The sequence below is a fragment of the Eptatretus burgeri genome, chromosome 1 (assembly GCF_056783735.1).
Source record: "Eptatretus burgeri isolate ZD-2024b chromosome 1, Ebu_testis_v1, whole genome shotgun sequence".
NCBI classification, from domain to species: Eukaryota; Metazoa; Chordata; class Myxini; order Myxiniformes; family Myxinidae; genus Eptatretus; species Eptatretus burgeri.
Genome location: NC_140961.1, coordinates 110,105,844 through 110,125,522, shown reverse-complemented (window position 1 = coordinate 110,125,522; position 19,679 = coordinate 110,105,844).

The following is a 19,679-nucleotide window of genomic DNA, read 5'->3' as shown; positions in this document are numbered from 1 at the left end:
ACAAACCCAGAGGCCTCGGCCAGGAGACTCTGTCAAACAGACAAAAACTGCATTATCAACATCAGTTAAACATCAAACTGAAATCAACAAACAATACTGCCCTGCATAAAAAAGGTGCAAAAACAGAACCCTGAAACTACATACCAATCAGGCTTCTCCAAATCCTCAACAAGGTTCTGGAATCCATCATCACTTCAGACATTAAATCCTTCCTCTTCTCCAATGGCTTGATTTCTGATTATCAGTTTGGATTCAGACTAGGTCACTACCCTGGATATGCTTCTTTTCCAACAATGGATGGAGGTCCTCAATGCTCGACATGAAATCAGAGAAATCTCTCAAGACATATCACGTGCTTTCGATATGGTTTGGCACCCTGCCCTGCTCACCACACTCCCTTCCTCTGGTATTCAGAAACATCTCCACTCATGGCTCGCAGATTTCCTCTCCTGTTGCAGCAATCATGTAGCCTTAATGGAGTTCTCTCATCCCCTCTTACTGTCCAGGCTGGAGTTCCTTAAGGCATTGTTCTGGGCCCTGTTCTAGATCTGGTTTTCATCAATGATTTTCTCAGACTCCCTGGAAAATCCTCTTTATCTCTTTGCTGATGACTCTACCCTCTGCCGTACCAGGTGTTATCCCTCAGATGCCGTACCATGTGTCATTCTGGTTCGCAAGACAGCCACATAACCTCTTGCACAGCGCCACGCATGAGTGTGAGAATATGAGTTTGAGTTCAGATCGTGTGCCAGCAAAACCTGCGCATCGCACACACATAACCAAGCATGCAGGCACACACGCACCCCACGGAGAGTCATTTGCACCCATTGAGACCACATCGACATGTGCTGTCTATGTACCTCTTCGTTTTCAGCAACTCCCAGCTCTTAATATATAATAAAATCCAACCTGTGGCTTCGCTAATGGGAATATTAAGGGGGGAGAGAGTAAGAAGGAGGGGAGGGAGAGAGGAGGGACAGAGGAGGGACACAGGAGGGAAGGAGACTGAGGAGGGGTGTGGGAGCAAGGAAGGAGGGGGGTGGCGAGGAGGGGTGCGGGAGTGAGAAAGGAGTGGGGAGCGAAGAGGGGTGGGGGAAGGGAAGGCAACATGAGGGGCAGGAAAGGGAAGATAGTGTGAGAGGAGGACAAGGTAAGGCAGTGTGAGGGGAGGATCTGTCTGGACATAACCACCGTCCAGTCATGTATGTAGACAACCACCAACCAGACATGTATGGTGATAACCACCCTCCAGACATGTATGGAGATAACCACCATCCAGATATGTCTGGATATGACCACAATCCGGATACGTCCGGATATGACCACCGTCTGGGCTTAACCACTGTCTAGTTATGTCAAGGGGATACAGCGTGAGAGGGGGGTCTGTCCAGACATAACCACTATCCGGATAACCACCCTCTGAAAGACAGGTATTCTTAGGGGGGCGCAGAAAGGGGTGGAGGAGCAAGGTGATAGGGAGACCGAGGAGAGGTGGGGGAGTGAGGAAGGACGGGGGAGCGAAGAGGGGTTGTGAAGTGAGGAGGTGTGGGGGTAGGGAAAGCAGTATAAAGAGAGGGGGGAGAAGTGTGATGGGAGTGGAGGGAAGGCAGTATGAGAGGAGGGTTAGGGTCCATTTGGAAATAACCACCATCCAGGCAAGTGCAGAGATAACCATCATTCAGATATGTTCGGAGACAGAGAAAGACAGAGAAGAAGAGAGGGGGGAGCGAGAGGAGTGGGAGAGATGGGAAGGGGGGAGGGAGAGGGGAAGGAAGGAGAGGGGAGGGCAGGAAAGGGGGAGGAAAGGGGAGGGCAGGAAAGGGGGAGGAGAGGGGAGGGCAGGAGTGGTGGAGGAGGGGGGGTGATTCTGGCAGATGTGACATCCGGTTTAAAAGCACACACATTGATGAATCTACCTGCCTGTGAAACACCAGCTTATAGCTGGGTCAGGATTTCAACCAAGGCTCGACAGCTTAGAATGAGCATGTGTACCTCTTGGCTATCCTGCCGTGATGTTAACGAAATGTTTCATTCTTTTTATTTGTATTTATCTATGCCGAAGTGACCACAAAACAACACGGGGCCATCGCAGGTGAGTGGCCCCGAACATTGTTCCAGTCGATCGATATACAGTATCCAATGACAGAGTGAATATTGCAGAGCACTCAGTAAGTGGATTAAGCACTCCAACGAAATGGTTGATAAGGAACAGCTTGCTTTGTCGGCAATTAGCAATCACCAAACCGTTATGTTACATACACACCTCTTCGAGATACTTGAAATATTAAATATGTCCGAATTGGACAAATTAACACTTTTTGTTAGTGGTCAGAACTGTGGCTAAGTTCAACTCTGGAGCTTAAATTTTGTAATTTGGCTGAGTTGTCGAGATTCTAAATGCTATGGCAGGTCTAGAAATGAAATAAAGCCATAAATGCTGGCGTTTCCGGGTGTTTATAAACATTGCAATGTATCCAGTGATTTGCAGCTAGATATGCCTGGTATTGGCTTTATGTTTAGGAAGGTGGGCTTGGGATCCTAGGATCCTGTGTTCAAATCCTGCTTGGCTGTTGCATTAATACCAGTTGGGGTTGACTCAGCCTGTCATCCTTCTGAGGTCAGCAAAATGAGTGCCAGTTTACTGGGATGATCAAGCCATTTGAGTATCCTGTGTTGGAGTGGTGACCTGTCCAGGATTGTGCCCAATAGCCCTGGAGACTGCTTTGGCAGCACCGATGCTCTGTACAGAGTATGGTCCCAATGGATGAATGGATGGTAGCTATGATATCAAATATGTCTGAATTGAACACATGAACACTTTTTAGCAGTCAGAACTGCTGCTTAGTTCACTTCTGAACTTAAATTTTGTAATTCAGCTTAGTTTAATCGATTCTTGAGGTTATGACATGTGCGTAAATGAAATAAAGTCACAAACACTGGCATCTTCCGGGGCTTGTAAGCATTGCAATTTCTCCAATGATTTGTAGATATGATGATATTCGATAATATGAGTGAGGAAAGTGAAAAAAAAACCTTTTACATTAAGAAATCGTTGTGGTCAGTTTCAAATCAAGGCATGAATGAGCAGGCCAAAAAACATAATGGGTTCAGACGCCAGTGAGGTAACCCAGGACACGCCTCAAAACCCCAGAGAGAGAACGAGGCCGAGTATGTCCCTGATAAAGGACGTAATAATAATTACTAGCCGAAACCCCCTCACAGACGGATTCCGTTCCATGAGCCCAATATGACAACCAGTGGCGGCTCTTGTAAGAGCCGGATCCCAGTCGATGTACTGCATGACCTTACCTCATGAGGCCTACAAAACGTCTTTGTACACTACATTTTTGGTGTACACTACTCCTTGTGAAGAAGTCCCCTGATTTGTGCATGTGTCTACTTTGACATACACCGTGTCAAAACTTCTCAGGTCACAGTACCGAGAAAAACGTGATGCGACCGCTAGGAGGAGCACAAAATTGGTCCTTCAGTATTAATATATAGATGCTTCAGAGTTGAAAGTTGACCATTGCCACTATGTGCGATGCAGTCTTACAGGTATGAAGTTTCTTTCAGTCCAGATCACAGTACTGAGAAAAACGTGACGCGACCGCTAGGAGGAGCAGAAAATTTGGTCCTTCAGTATTAATATATAGATTATCTTCAAAAGGGGTCTTTAAATTAACTCGAACACCAAATTTTCACTCTTGCACTTCCTTGGAGTTTTCCTCGTATGCGTGTAAAGTTTCAGGTTGCTAGGTTTCATGGTTTTGGAGGTATGGAGGAGACACACTGACACACACACACACACACACACACACACACACACACACACACACACACACACACACACACACACACACACTGTGAAGTTTTCTGTTTTCAAAGTTTTCTGCTGAGAGCTCTCTTCAGGAATGTAACTGAGCCCAGGACAGCTTCCAACTGTAGTTTGTTTGAAGTGATATGTTTCGAGAGATGGTTTTAATATCTCTGTGAGGTTCTTCGTCATCACTGGTCCAACTTTGGCATTCTTCAGCTTCTGAGATCTTTTCACTTCATGCTTGAGGTCTTGGAATTTGGTCATTTTCTTGATTTCTGCATCATTAATTGAAAATCACTGGTTTAACATCTCACTTAACAAGGCCTTCTCCTTTTTTTTGTACCTCAGTATGATATGTGGTCGCATTGCTTTGTTTTCGATGTTCATGCCTAATGTGATCATCAGGTCGTATGTGAGTGGTACTTCAATGTTTTCAGTGATTAATTTTGGTTCATTTTCCCACAAATTTTCTGGAATTGGAATATCAAAGTTTTTGCAGATGTGCCAGCAGATTACTTTACAAACTCTGTTGTCATTGTGTGTACAGCTGTTCTGACACTTTTTTGTGTGTGTGTTCAGTCATTAAGCGTCACATGTCATTCTCTTTGTTAACCCCACTTCCATCCCTCACCTGAGTTTATTTTTCCTCCTCTCCCCCACCCTTTTCTCTCATTCTGTCCCCTCCTCGCTCCCCGCTCCTCATAAAATGCAGCACTCTCCTCCCACACTTCTGTCGCTCTCTCACTGTCTCTGAGTGTGTTTGTGTCTCTCGCTCTCGCACCCATCCCTTCCTGCAGTGAATAGCAACGTTTGGTGAAGTGTCGCTCTCCCCACCTCGCCCCTAGCTAACCCATCTTCATCCTCTCTACCACTTCTCACCCCTCTCCCCTCTCTCCCCTCTCCCTAGTCCCCTCTCTCCCCTCTCCCCTCTTCCCTCTGCCCTCTCCCCTCTCCCCTCTCCCATATTTCCTCTCTCCTCTCTTTTCTCTCTCTTTCTTACCCCCTCTCTCTCTCCTCCCACTTTGCACAGCTGTTGCTCGCTTGGCACGCACGTGCAGTCGCAGGGTGCTGTTGCTCGCTTGGCACGCACGTGCAGTCGCAGGGTGCTGTTGCTCAGTCTCTGGCGGTACGTGTGGAGCCTGTGTTGCTTTTCCTTTCTCTCTTCTTATTGTCTAACGTTTTGTTTTTCGTTTCTCTTTACCCCTTTCTTCTTGGTTTGTCTTATCTATTGAGCGAGAGAGAAAGAGGCAGTGCGGTGTATTTTGGGGCTAACCACTTAAGGTGGTTAGTGATCGTGGAATGGTGGGTTTCCCGCCTAGTTATTATGAAGGGTTTTTTTTTTCTTCTTTCTGCTCTTTACTTGGGCTTATAACCATTACACTTTTCTTTGTTTTTTTTCTTCTTTTTATTAGTAAAGTGACTAGTAAAGATCGGTGAGGTGCTGCCGCTCATAACACCGACGAGGTGTTAACAGACAAGCACGGCATGTGCTTCGTGCCTCCGGAAGGCGTTTCGCTGGAGGAAGCTCTCCTCACGATTGGAGAACTGATCGGTTGTGAGAACATTCGGGCAGCATCTCGAATGTTCCACAAGATCGTTGTTTTCATCTCGAAAGTCCACGTCGCATACGTTGTTGTGCAGAAAGGACTCGTTCTGGGTGATGAACATTATCTTCCCGTTTCATCCTGGGACACTCCGGCACCAAAGTTTTTGTTGCCCAACGTTTTACCAACGTTGTCTGAAGAAGAAATTCTTCAAAAACACGGTCAGTACGGTACTGTGGTGTCGAGAATTATTAAATCTTCCACTCGCACCATGGATGGAAAGGTTAAACACATCGAAATGTTTAGACGGTTGTGCTATGTTGTTTTAAGAGATGGTGTGACGCAGTTAAATGTCTCGTGTTTAAAACAGCAAAACGTGATCATACGATTTTTGCAGCAACAGAGAAGCTAATGTGCTATGAGTGCGGAGCGTACGGCCGCACAAGGTAATATTGTCCTAATGTGAGGAAAACCTATGCTACGGTCACAAGAGCAAGCCCTCCTGTGAACGTCACAGAGAATGTTGAAAACGAGTCACGTGCAGAGCAGGAGTCTGTGCCGGAACGCCAGGGTACAGTTAAGAAGGATGCTGATAAAGTTCAAAGGCACAGTGTAAACAATGAGATAACAAGTATGATTGTTAATCGTGTCAATGATGAGTCAGCCGATGTCCCTGCGGGTTGTGTAAATGACACAGAAGAGGAGTCACAGCATTCAGGGGAAATGATTGTGGACATAGGTTTACAGAAGCCTTTGAAAAGGTCCCTTTAAAATAATGAAAAGGAGGATAAGGGCAGCAAGGTGCTTGTGGTACAAGCAGGAAATACTCCCAATGATGTCGACAGTGAGCAAAGTGGTGAGAGTAGGGCTGAGATCATGTCACCTGATCACGATGAAAACAAAGTGATTTCTGTAAGCAGAGATCAAACCTGCAAAAGTAAATTAATCATTGATGGTGATATTCGTGGTGACGTCTCCACCTTGAGGAGAATGCTTGAGGAGAATGAGGATGAGGAGCCTAAGGTAACGGTGATGGAGCAGGGAGCACAGAAGCAAAGCTCGCTGCTGAAGTACAATTAAGTGACCATGATGAACCAGTTGTAGTGGCTGATGACCTTCCTTCCTCTTTGCGAGAAGCTTTGAATGCTTCTCAAGAGGAAGAGCAGCATTCTGAAGTAGTTAAAGAAAATATTGTTAGATTTCTGAAAGAATCCTTAAGACAACGCAACGTGCAAATTAAAGATCACTTTCCCAATATTCTGACCTTCATTGTAGCTGCAAAGCCCTTGCTGCAAGGGAAGGACCTTAAGGAACCTGAATTTCAGCACTTAAGGAAAGCTTTACAAAGGCAAACAAGGAACTGAATGAGGAAAGTAACTTCATTCCACAAAATAATTAATAATGGAATTGAACATTATATCTCTGAATATAAATGGAGGTCGTTCCACCTTATGGAAAGTTCAAACCCTTCAAGCAATCGAGAAAGCAAAAGCTGACATTATTCTTTTGCAAGAAACCCATGCTATGAATAATCAGGTAGCTGATTGGGCAAAACTATTCAAGGAGTGTTGGTGGTTAAGTGGTTTCCCTACACCTCGAGCCAGCGTTATCATCTGCCTAAGTCACAGGTTGTGTGCCCACCAGGTTTCCTTCAAAGAAATCCATAAAGGACATCTGATATCAGTAGAATTTATTTACAACACTCAAAAGATTGTTATCCTAAATGTATATGCACCACTCAGCTGTTGAATTAATACCAGGTGGGGTTAACTCAGCCTGTCATACTTCCGAGGTCGGCAAAATTAGTGCCAGCTTGCTGGCATACTGTGTTGGAGTGGCGACCCATCCAGGACTGTGCCCAATAGCCAACGAGACTGCTAAAGCAGCACCAACGCTCTGCACAGTGTATGGTCTCTATCTCTCTCTCTCTCTCTCTCTCTCTCTCTCTCTCTCTCTCTCTCTCTCTCTCTCTCTCTCTCTCTCTCTCTCTCTCTCTCTCTCTCTCTCTCTCTCTCTCTCTCTCTCTCTCTCTCTCTCTCTCTCTCTCTCTCTCTCTCTCTCTCTCTCTCTCTCTCTCTCTCTCTCTCTCTCTCTCTCTCTCTGTATGTATGTATGTATGTATATATATATATATATATATATATATATATATATATATATATATATATATATGCACCAAGTGATTCCATGGAGAGCAAAGTCTTCTTTTCCACATTATGGGACTATGTAAAAACTTTGGATGCAACTGTTTTTATTTGTATTGTGGGAGATTTTAACTGTACAATTTGTTCTTCAATTGATAGTAATGGCCATGAACCGCATGTTGCCTCCACACAAGTGTTAGAAGACACCATCGAAAATTACCTGATTAAGGACGTGTGGAGGTCGCAACATCCACTTTTGCATTGTTACACATGGTGCAGATGTAATGATGATATTATGTCAATGGCAAGACTTGACAGGTTTTACCTAAATAAGCCAATGTTAAATGTTGTGTCTTCGACTCAATTTGTGCCAACTGGGTTTACTGATCACAGACTAATCTCAATGTCTTTCAAATTACCCTTTCCACCCTGTGGCAGTGCTTATTGTTCTCTCAATACTAGTCTATTACAAGACAATGGTTTCATTGATGCCTTTCGAGTCGTGTGGGAGATAATTCGGTCTTCTCTATCTGGTTTTGATAGTCTCCGGTTGTGGTGGGATATTGCAAAAACCCAAATAAAAACTTTTTGCCAACAATACAGTTTATATAGCACCAAAAGGCAGTCAACATCAATTGACTGGTTAAAACGGAAAATTGTATTCCGAGAACAAAACAATGATGAGGATGGGAAAGACACACGTGACCAATCAATGTAGGCTCAGAAAGCATTGCCAGAGGAGATGGTACGGCAACAAGCAATAGGTACCTTGCTAAGAATGTGAAGGAGCTATTTAACATTGGATATGCCAAACAAGGATTTCTTTAAATTAGAGACCTCTCCTAAAAGGTCACAACAAATTCACAGTTTTTTCACTCCCAATGGGTCCCTGGTAACCTCTCAGTAAGCGAGCAGGCGTACACCAAGGGATTTCTATTCTAACTTGTATTCCCCTCACAGTGTGGACAATGAGGTGATGCAAGAATTAATTGTTGGGTTCCCGAATGTCAAGGAGGATGAGTAATGCATACTTGAATCCCCAATTTCGGCAAATGAACTTGAAGCAGCTGTGAGGAGCCTGAAAGATGGAAAAGCTTCTGGAATTGATGGTTTGCCAGGGGAATTCGATAAGACTTTTTGGAACATTGTGGGACCTGATTTACTTGACGTTCTTGATGAAAGCATACATGATGGAGAATTTCCGGTGTCCTACAGAACAGCGGTCATATGTTTACTGCCAAAATCTGGGAACCCTCAACCGGTGGAGAACTGGCGACCGGTGTCTTTACTGTGTACTGATTATAAAATTCTATCTAAAGTACTTGCAAATTGCATGAAAACTGTTATCAGTTCTGTTATACACCCAGACCAAATGTATTGTGTGCCTGGAAGATCTATCCATGACAATATATTTCTGGTAAGAGATATTATTTTGTGCAATAATCACCTGTGTGATGATTTTGGATTACTGTTTCTTGATCAAGCTAAGGCCTTTGATGGTGTTGATCACAAATACCTTTTTCTGTTTTGAAGGGAATGCGTTTTGTTGAAACCTTCATCTCTTGTGTAAAACTCCTATATACCAATACTCATTTGATGTTGAAATTTAATAATAGGCTAATGTCTTCCTTTGCTTTTCAACGGGGTATCCGGCAAGGTTGCCCTCTTTCTGGTCCTCTATATATAGTTGCCCTTGAGCCACTCCTGCTATCCATTAGACAACAAAGCTCAGGGAATGAGAAGTACCGAAGGAGCAAAATTTGTGCAGAGAGCTTACGCTAATGATGTCTGTGTTTCAATTAAAAGTACAAACAATGTCTCTGCTTTACAGCATTGTCTGAAGAATTTCTCTATGGCCTCCTCTGGTGAGATAAATTGGAATAAAAGTACAGCATTATGGTGCGGAAAAAGTGACCTTACCACCATCACTCCCACAGAACTTAGTCTGGAGAACGGACAGAGATAAATATCTTGGAGTGTACCTTGGTAATCATGAGATGGAGATGAAAAATTGGGAAGGAGTATTGGAACAAATTAAGTACAGACTGAAAACATGGGAAGGACTGTTGAAGTCCCTTTCATATAAAGGTCATACTCTTGTCATTACTAATTTGATTGCAAAAAAATTGTGGCACAGAATTGCTGTTCTGCAGCCATCAAATCAACTAATTATGGCTATTCAGCGAATGATGGTAAATTTATTTTGGAGTGGATACCATTAGCTACAACCTGAGATACTGTACTATCCCCGGAAGGAGGGTGACCAAGGTGTTATCAACATCTTTGGTCGGATCGTGGCCTTTCGATTGCAGTCTCTGCAGAAACTGCTGTTCACTGAAAAACGACCCTGGCGACCTTTTGCGTTTTTTCTCCTGAAACAAGCTGGTAAACTGAGATATGATCGGCATCTTTTTGATGGATCCTGAGCACGTAAATTTTCTTTCTCTTTCTAAGTTTTATCGTAGTTTACTGGATAATTGGAAAGGGTTTGATGTCCATTGGCTGCTTGAGGCATATAACTGTAGAATGTTCCTTCAAGAACCCCTTGTTTCAATCATTTTTTCCTTGGTATTCCTCACAGTCAGGCCCTGATTCAAAAATTTATCCAAGGAGGAATCAATAAGGTGTGTGACTTGAGAGACATATCTGGGGCTAAGTGGAAACCTGTTGGTGTGGTAGTGATGAGGAATTTTCGAATTTCGTTGTGATCGTTGTAGAATTCTGCAGTTGTGGAATTCTAATTTTATTTCCTTACTTTTTGTTAACCTTTTAACCGACTCGATTGTAAAATCCTGTAACTTAAAATGACAGACACCGATAGAATCACTGTCCACAACATAGAGTACTTTCCTTTGGAGAACACTTTTATTTTAACTTGTGAGTTCAAACATTCAGATGTCGGCATCCACCAGTTTATTTCACCCTCGCACACCACAATGAACTTCATATATATATATATATATATATATATATATATATATATATATATATATATATATATATATATATATATATATATATATATATATATATGCCTAATGCCTGGTGTTGGCGCAGTAGTTAGGGCAGCGGCTTGGGATCCAAAAGGTCCTGAGTTCAAGCCCCGTTGGGCCACTGAATTAATACACCAGGGGGTTGACTCAGCCTGTCATCCTTCCGAGGTCGAGGAAGTGAGTACCAGTGTACTGGGCCAGTGTATACCCCGGTTAAAATAGGTGTACCATATCCCTGTGTCGTAAGAGGCGACCAGGGTTGCGTCAGGAAGGGCATCCAGCGTAAAGCATGTGCCAAATCACTATGCGGATCATACGGATTATCCGCTGTGGCGACCCCTAACGGGAGCAGCTGAAAGAAGAAGATATATATATATATATATATATATATATATATATATATATATATATATATATATATATATATATATATATATATATATATATATATATATATATGAGCCTGGTGTTGGCGCAGTGGTGAGGGCAGCGGCTTGGGATCCAAAAGGTCCTGAGTTCAAGCCCCGTTGGGCCACTGAATTAATACACCAGGGGGTTGACTCAGCCTGTCATCCTTCCGAGGTCGGCGAAATGAGTACCAGTATACTGGGCCGGTGTATACCCCGGTTAAAATAGGTGTACCATATCCCTGTGTCATAAGAGGCGACCAGGGTTGCGTCAGGAAGGGCATCCAGCATAAAACATGTGCCAAATCGCTATGCAGATCATACGGATGATCCGCTGTGGCGACCCCTAAAAAGGGAGCAGCCGAAAGAAGAAGAGATATATATATATATATATATATATATATATATATATATATATATATATATATATATATATATATATATATATATATATATATATATATATACATTGGGAGAGTAGGGAGGGTTTTGATAAGCATATAAGTAGGGGGAATATACTGATTCTGGCTCACTTATCCCCATATTAATGAATGCGGGATTCTCAGCGTTTCATATTTTTTTCCGAAAAATAAACCCCCTTTTTATCCCAACCTATTGAAATATCTCAAACATGTAGTGAATGGAGATTTTAATAGCCTCCCCTTTTAGCGGAGGAGCACTTTTTTCAAATAACCAATGCATATTGTTTAGCTCACTCATTGAACCTATAAAATTTTTGTTCATTCTCAAATTCCTTCAATAGTTTAATTTTCTTTGCACAATAATCGGCATCTAAAATATTTAAAAATAAAACATTTGAATCTTTATATTTTTCAAGATACCCCTTTTGTGTCATTATGAAATGATATACTTCTCTCAATGCTCTTGTTTGACCACCTCCTGAGCCTCAGATTATTTTTTGCATAAGCCACTCCCACTTTCACAAGCCCCGCCCATTTTTCATCAGCTCCGCCCATTTTACATGGGTATTTTCATAAGCCACGCCCACTTTTACTATGCCCCCGCCCACTTTTTCTTAAGCCCCACCCACTTTTCATGAGGTATTTTTATAACCCACGGCCACTTCTCCTAAGCCCCGCCCACTTTTACTAAGCCCCGCCGACTCTTACATCATTTCCAGTAAATCTCTGACTCACAAAGAATTCACTAGAAAATTCTACAATGTTATGTTTTTGAAAAATTTCCCAACGAAGGCTTGCTGGGCTTGCCCAGGGAATTTCCAAAATAAACCATGGCAACCAGTTATTCTCTATAAAAGTTTCAAACCCAGACTCCATTTTAAACATTTTTTACCTTTATTGATAAGGGAGTGCTGTGCTGATCTTGAGTGCGATGACTTTGGAGTTCCTTGGAGTTCTACTACTTGTATGGAACTAAACCTTCAAGTTGATGAACTGGATTCAAACCTCTTATCTATTGACGTAAGATTTTATTTTCCTATTTACAAAGTTTGATTTAAGCATATAATCATTTAATAATTAAATCACTTAATTAATACATTATTATTTTCTCTCACAGGAAATTGTATCTGAAATACAAAATGAAAATACTGCTTTTGCTACAACTTGGGACGAAATTGTCGGTTTGGTTGAAGACCTTATGGGTGACCAAGACCCACAGAATGAGCTTGTCCTTGAGTACCCAACCAAAGAGTTATACCTTGGAGACCAGCAAAATCCTTAAAAATAGTTTTACAGCAATAGTACTCATTGCGAGTTATCAAGACAATACCCACTGAACAAGTAATACCTTGATGAGTCAGAATACAAGTTTTACCTTGGAGACTCACAAATTTTGAAAAAATCAGTAAATGAGTTCTGCCTTGATGGTTTAAATACTACCTTGGAGACTCGGGAAAAGGGTTCTGCCAAGATGGTTCTAAATATGGAACCTACCTTGGAGACTCACAAATTTCAGACATTTTGAAAAATGGAGATTTCCTTGATGATCCACAGTTATACTATGTGAGATCTATTACTGAAACCCATAAAAATTGGAAAAATGGAGTTTTCCTTGATGATCCACAGTTATACTATGTGAGATCGATCACTGAAACCCATAAAAATTGGAAAAATGGAGTTTTCTTTGATGATCCACAGTTATATTATGTGAGATCTATCACTGAAACCCACAATATTTCTGGAAATTATGGTTCTACCTTGGAGTCTTGGATAGATGGTTATATTTTTGGAGACTTGAAATGTGGGTTCTGGCTTGATAACTCACAATGTGATACATATCTTGGAAACTCAACAGGAATGTGGTTATACCTTGGAGACTTGGAAAGTTGGGTTTATTTTGGAGACTTGAAATTTGGTTTTTACCAAGACTCTTGGGGATCTCAACCTATCGATGTAGTTCTTTGTTGGATGGTGCTTGATGAGAGCAATATCAAGAAAGTTCTTACTCCCCCTTTCTACTTTATCAAACCTGAAAGCCTTAAAAGACAGAATTGGAAGAAGAGAAAAAAACAAAAAATATATATTGTTAGTTCTGGGAAGAAGATGCAGGAAGGTTCTTACTTCCCCTTTCTACTTCATCAAACCTGAAAGCTTTAAAAGACAGAATTGGAAGAAGAGAAAAAAACAGAAAAAATATATTGTTGAAATACGTATTTTAGAAAAGACATTGTGTTGGATGAGGGTTGAGATGGGGTTGAGATTTTGAATGTGAGGGTTGGGGTTGAGATTTTGAATGTGAGGGTTAGGGTTGAGATTTTGAATGTGAGCGATAGGGCGGGTTTGTGTTGCGGTTGAGATTTTGAATGTGAGGGTTCGGGTTGATTATGCTCCTTGTTATATTATCTCACACACACACACACACACACACACACACACACACACACACACACACACACACACACACACACACACACACACACACACACACACACACACACACGTTAAGCCTTGACGATGTAGTAGAGGATTCTGTGTTTGGAGTTTACAGATCTAAGAACGTCCCCCAATGTACACACACCAACAAACAAAAGTTAAGCCTTGATTATTCAGTTGAGGATTCTGTGTTTGGGGTTCACAGATCTAAGAACGTCCCCCTTTATATATTATTTTTAAAAATTTAACCATTTAACCAAATTTAACCAACCATAAAAATCAGAATTGGAAGAAGAGAAAAAAACAAAAATATATATATTGTTAGTTCTGGGAAGAAGATGCAGGAAGGTTCTTACTTCCCCTTTCCACTTCATCAAACCTGAAAGCTTTAAAAGACAGAATGGGAAGAAGAGAAATAAAACATAAAAAATATATTGTTGAAATACGTATTTTAGAAAAGACATTGTGTTGGGCGAGGGTTGCATTGGGGTTGAGATTTTGAATGCCAGGATTGGGGTTGAGATTTTGAATGTGATGGTTGAGATTTTGAATGTGAGGGATAGGGCGGGTTTGTGATGTGAGGGATAGCGGATAGGGCGGACAGGGTGGACACACAATATATATATATATATATATATATATATATATATATATATATATATATATATATATATATATATATATTTTTTTTTTAAATTTAACCCTGTTATACACCTCGGACTTAGTCCTCGAGTGTCCATAATGGTGTATAGTAGAGGGGAGTGAAGCGCCAACCTATTGCTCCCATGAGTATTATTTGCTTAGTTTTGTCTTTTGTAATTCCTGTAAATAAAATGAACCTAAAATCTCTTCCCTTTCTAAATCATATACCTTATAAGTCCAAGGATCTGTATCTATTACATCAACAATTTTAAAAAGTTCATTTGTCCATCGCTTTGTATAACCTTTTTCAAAATGAGATTTCCACCTATATATTCCTACGATATCACCAACTTTGAACTTAGGCTTTTTGACATTAATCTCTTTTTCATATTTTAATTTTGTAAATGTTTCTGATGGTTTCATATTCGTTGACGTGTGAATCATGTCATTATATTTATCCACAATATCCTGAATAAAAGATGACCATTTTTGAGAACAGAGTTGTGTGAATTTTTTTATATAGTCTCTCTTTTAATGTACAATTAAAATGTTGAATAACAACGGCTTTTCCTTCATTAAAGGTACTGTATCATGTAATACTGTTATTTTTTAGAAAATTCAAAAATGTCTTGTTATAAAACTCTCTACCCTCATCAGTCCACAATTTTTTAGGTTTTCTCTTACTTTAATTAAATATCTGTTGAAAGGCTGACATAAGAGTATTACCTGTTTTGTTTTTTAAAGGGACAACCCACGCATATCTACTCCTCAAATCAATAACGGTTAAAGCATACTTGCACCCCTTATCATTACTGAGTTCAATTAAATCAGCTGACCAGATATAATCAACTTCCTTGGAATAAACCTTCCTTCTCTGAAACTTTGTGAATATTGGTTTATGTAATTCATCAGCTAATTGCTCATCAATCTTAATTACATCATTAGAGCCTATAACTTTTTGGAATTTCCAAGTCCAAGTTTCAATTTAGCACTGATTATCTTCTTCATGATGAATCGATCAACTTTTTCTCTTAGCGTTGGATTTCGTATGAGAGATAAATTATACAACATTTTTCTATCGGTTCTTGCATTTCTTCCAACGTTGTGGTATTCCCATTATCAATATCATGCCTCATGCACACCTCATCAACCCTGTTGATGGGATTACTCCATGGTTTAGGATTGTTTTCCTCATCTAATCTTTTGTACAAGTTTGTGCCTGCACCACAGAAAGAATATCCCGGTAGATGTAATTCCCCTGGTATTCCAGTAGTTGTAAATTTACTTCCTGATAAAAACTTTTGTCTCTCCTCCACGTTTGTGTTTGGAGATAAATTTACACTTTTCTGAATCACACACCGAACATATACCTTTTTCTATAACCCTGTTATTTTTACTTTTAAAATATGAGATTTTTTAGTCTTAGTTTTCTTTTTACATTAAGACAATAATTCATTTATTTATGAGAAAAATTCCGAGAGAGTGCAAAAACCTTTTTAGTTTCCAACATGCACATTTGATTCTTAATTTTTAAAACATAAAGAATCATTAGAAATGCCTTCACTCTCTCCTCCATTTATTTAAGAAAAAATAAAAAAAACTTTAATCAAAGTCAATCAGAACCAACATCATTAACAATATAATCTATATCTCCACTTTCTCGTGTAATATCTTCTCCCTGAAAACGGTTAATAGTCTTGTCGAAAATATTGCTAATAGACTTGTCAATTCGTTGTATTCCTCCTCATTGAGATTTATTTATTTTCTGTACGTTGAGATTTATCTGTACTGTACAATAATATAATCTTTATCTCACACGTTGAGATTTATTTCTTTTCTGTAATACCCCCAATCTTTTTTAAATCTCACTGCTTTCCATATTTTCATATTTATTCATTCTCGCTCTTTCCTCCCTCTCCTCCCTCTCCTCTTTCTCTCTCTTCTCTCTTTCCTCTTTCTCTCTCTTCTCTTTCTTCTCTCTCTCTCCTCCTTCTCTCTCTTCTCCCTCTCCTCCTCTTTCTTGTCCCTTTCCTCCCTCTCTCTCTTCTACTTTTCCTCCTCTTCCCTCTCTTCTTCAACTCCTTCCTCGTCCCTTCCTATCCTTGAATCATTTACACCCCATAGAATATTATACATATATTCATCGGGATTTCTTGTTATTCCTGTATACAAAATTATTTTTTTAACAACAGGAAACCAATAAAATTTATTTTGAATTTCGAAAAGAGCCTTACGTTTCCTTAAATTTATAATTTTTTCATTATTGAACATTCTTATTAAATCTAAAGTTGTCAGTTTATCAATATCAGCATAATACCAATCTTTTATTGAAAATACCTCATTCTTATGTTGTAGAACATATTTATTAAAATACCGAATACCCTTTTCTTGAAGGTATGCTTGGACACAGAAATGATAATTTTATTGAAGCCTTCTTGCTGTCATCTATGTATTAGAAATATATGTTAGAATAATATTATGACAGGAAACACCTCCCCATCTTCCCATAGTTAAATCATTTTGTATTTCCTTACTTATTTTATATATAATCCTGTATTTTTCTGTTTTCATTACAAAACTAGGGCAAAACCATTATTATATTTACCTTTATTAAATTCTTTTATTTGTTGTTTACAAATCGTCCTTCCACAAAACTCATTCTCTACACCAAGTGGATAATATTCTTCCTTACGAGACTGATTTAATTGTTCCACGTCTTCGAGGTCAATTTTAAATGACCAATTATCCCCTAAATCATTCATATCATTCCCCCATTGTTCTCTTCTCATACAAACGATACGCCCTTCTTTATAAAAATGTATTTTAATTCGAACTGTGAATTCTGTATGACCTGGAGATAAAATCAACACTTCTGTATCTTTGGAATACACGGACGTTTTATCTAAGGATATATATATTGTGATAAATCGCTTAATCTCACCAAGTCATTCGTGTCAGTCGGACTTGGACAATTTTTTAATTTATAAGCATTTTTCATATTAACATTTTTTGTTATACTATACTTCTGTCGTTCAGCCTGTGCCTTTGTGTAATAATTAGAAAAATCAATATCCAGTTCTTGGGATACACCAAAGATAGAACCATCTTTCCCAACATAAGTCATTTATATTAGATTAAAAATAATGTCATAAAAAAATTATTTTTGTTGAGTTGGAATAACACATATATATATATATATATATATATATATATATATATATATATATATATATATATATATATATATATATATATATATATAAATAATTGACCACAACACTTGGAATTTAATTCTTGGACTTGAAATGTTTGATGAACACCATTCTGTAAGAATTTTCTGACTTCAACAGGTGGTGGAAGACCAAAACTATCAAAATAATATTTGTCTTGACTATTAAAAATACAAACCCAATCAGAACCGTTCCCATTATTAACTTCTAAGTTCATAATAATATTCTTTGTACGTTTAGGCACGTTTGTTAATTCATCTCTCATACAAATAACCAAATTATGAATTTTTAATTCCTTACAATATTTGACAACTTGTAAATTTGATGTTGTATTCTTTCCAAATTCTTTAAACCACTCATCAATGCTCATTTATTTATTTGAAAGATATAATCCATTAACCCTTTTCGTTAATTTTACACCTACTTCTGCGATAGAAGAAAGCATATCTCCAATGAACAGTCTCGCTTTATCAGGCAGACTTTCAAGTTTTTCAGCAAAATCTACAATTACACCACTTCCAGTAATTTGTTTCTCCAACTCTTTGTTATGTCTTTCCAATTATTTTTGAGCCCGGAGCTGAGCCCGGAGTTGATCCTTCCTTTCGTGGGCAGTTTTCACCGCTGTTGAAATACCACCCGTCAATGCTCCAACCGCACTTGAACCAGCAAATAAAGGAATTAGAAATGGGAGAAATCCTCCACTCGTCTCTCATTGGTTTTGTCATTTTAATTTTAAGTGAGCCAGTATCGTTCAAGATTTTAACCAGCTCTCTTGTGAGCAAAACATCAATTCCTACTGCTCCTTTTCTCTGAATTGTATAAACGTTAATCGTACAAGGCTTTTGATTTTGAACACAAGATGATAGTTTATGAAGATTTATTTGATTAACATATACTCCAGTTGGTATTTTGCCACTCATTTATTGAACAAAAAATTATGTGAGACTAATCATAACACCATTATCTGTATTAATCTGTAATTCTGTTTCTTCCAAAAGCAAACAATGTATATCAACTTCTTCACTCTCTCCTCTTTCAATGTATAGGGAAGTATCCACTCGATTTGACTTTATATTTTCCTTTTGAGCACACAGAACAAATGCATAGATTGTATACGAACTTTTAAATGCTGTCGTATCCAAAATAGGTTCTTTATTTCCATTACTTTCACACACCTTTTGGTAAGACTTGTATGCTTCAGCATAATTATTTTTTTCCCAATTAATTTCCAATCTATCTCGTGGATAAAATGTTCCAGCGAGAGAAACGCGAAGTTGTTTCACCTTAGCATTATCACTCAATGCATTTTTCTTATCTGTAGCAGTATCACCATCTGGTTTTTAAAAAATGATCCACAGATATCGTGGCTTTCCTTCCTGAACACACAAATTCCACGTGTAAGTGGTTTGGTTTAGTTTAACGTGTTGGCATCTTCTTTTGAAGTACGATACATTGAGTGGTTTCTTTGAGTGAAGTCTTCTATTCAAAATCTCTTCTGTTTTAAGATTAGGAGTATATTCACGAAGATACCAACTCATTTCATCAATTACAAATTTATTCTGATCACCAAAAGCACGACCAACACCAAAAATAATCTATTTTCATTATCATTCCTTTGTAGTTGAAATCTAATTTTAAGACCATGCATAACTTTATCATGATCACAAAATCCAAATATACCTTTAGGAGGAACTGCCACAGTAAAACTATAAACTGCTTTTGCATCATCATTATATGCTCCTTTCCTTTTAATATATCCAGGGTCTGTGGTTGTTCCCGTTGACATATCAGGAATGAAACCTTCGACAGACCCCTTTCCCATTCTATCACTGAATGAATATAGTGTAAATTTCATCATTTCAGATACAGCAGAGACATAATCAACCGCTTCAACTTCCTGTGTTCCAATGTACAAACGAACACTATCAAACATTTTCCAGAAGAAATCATTTACGAGTGTAGCGTTTGTGTTATTCCCAGCCTTAGTGAATTTAAATTTAAACAACAAGAAACTTTCGGATAGATTCAAATAAGTTTGTAGATT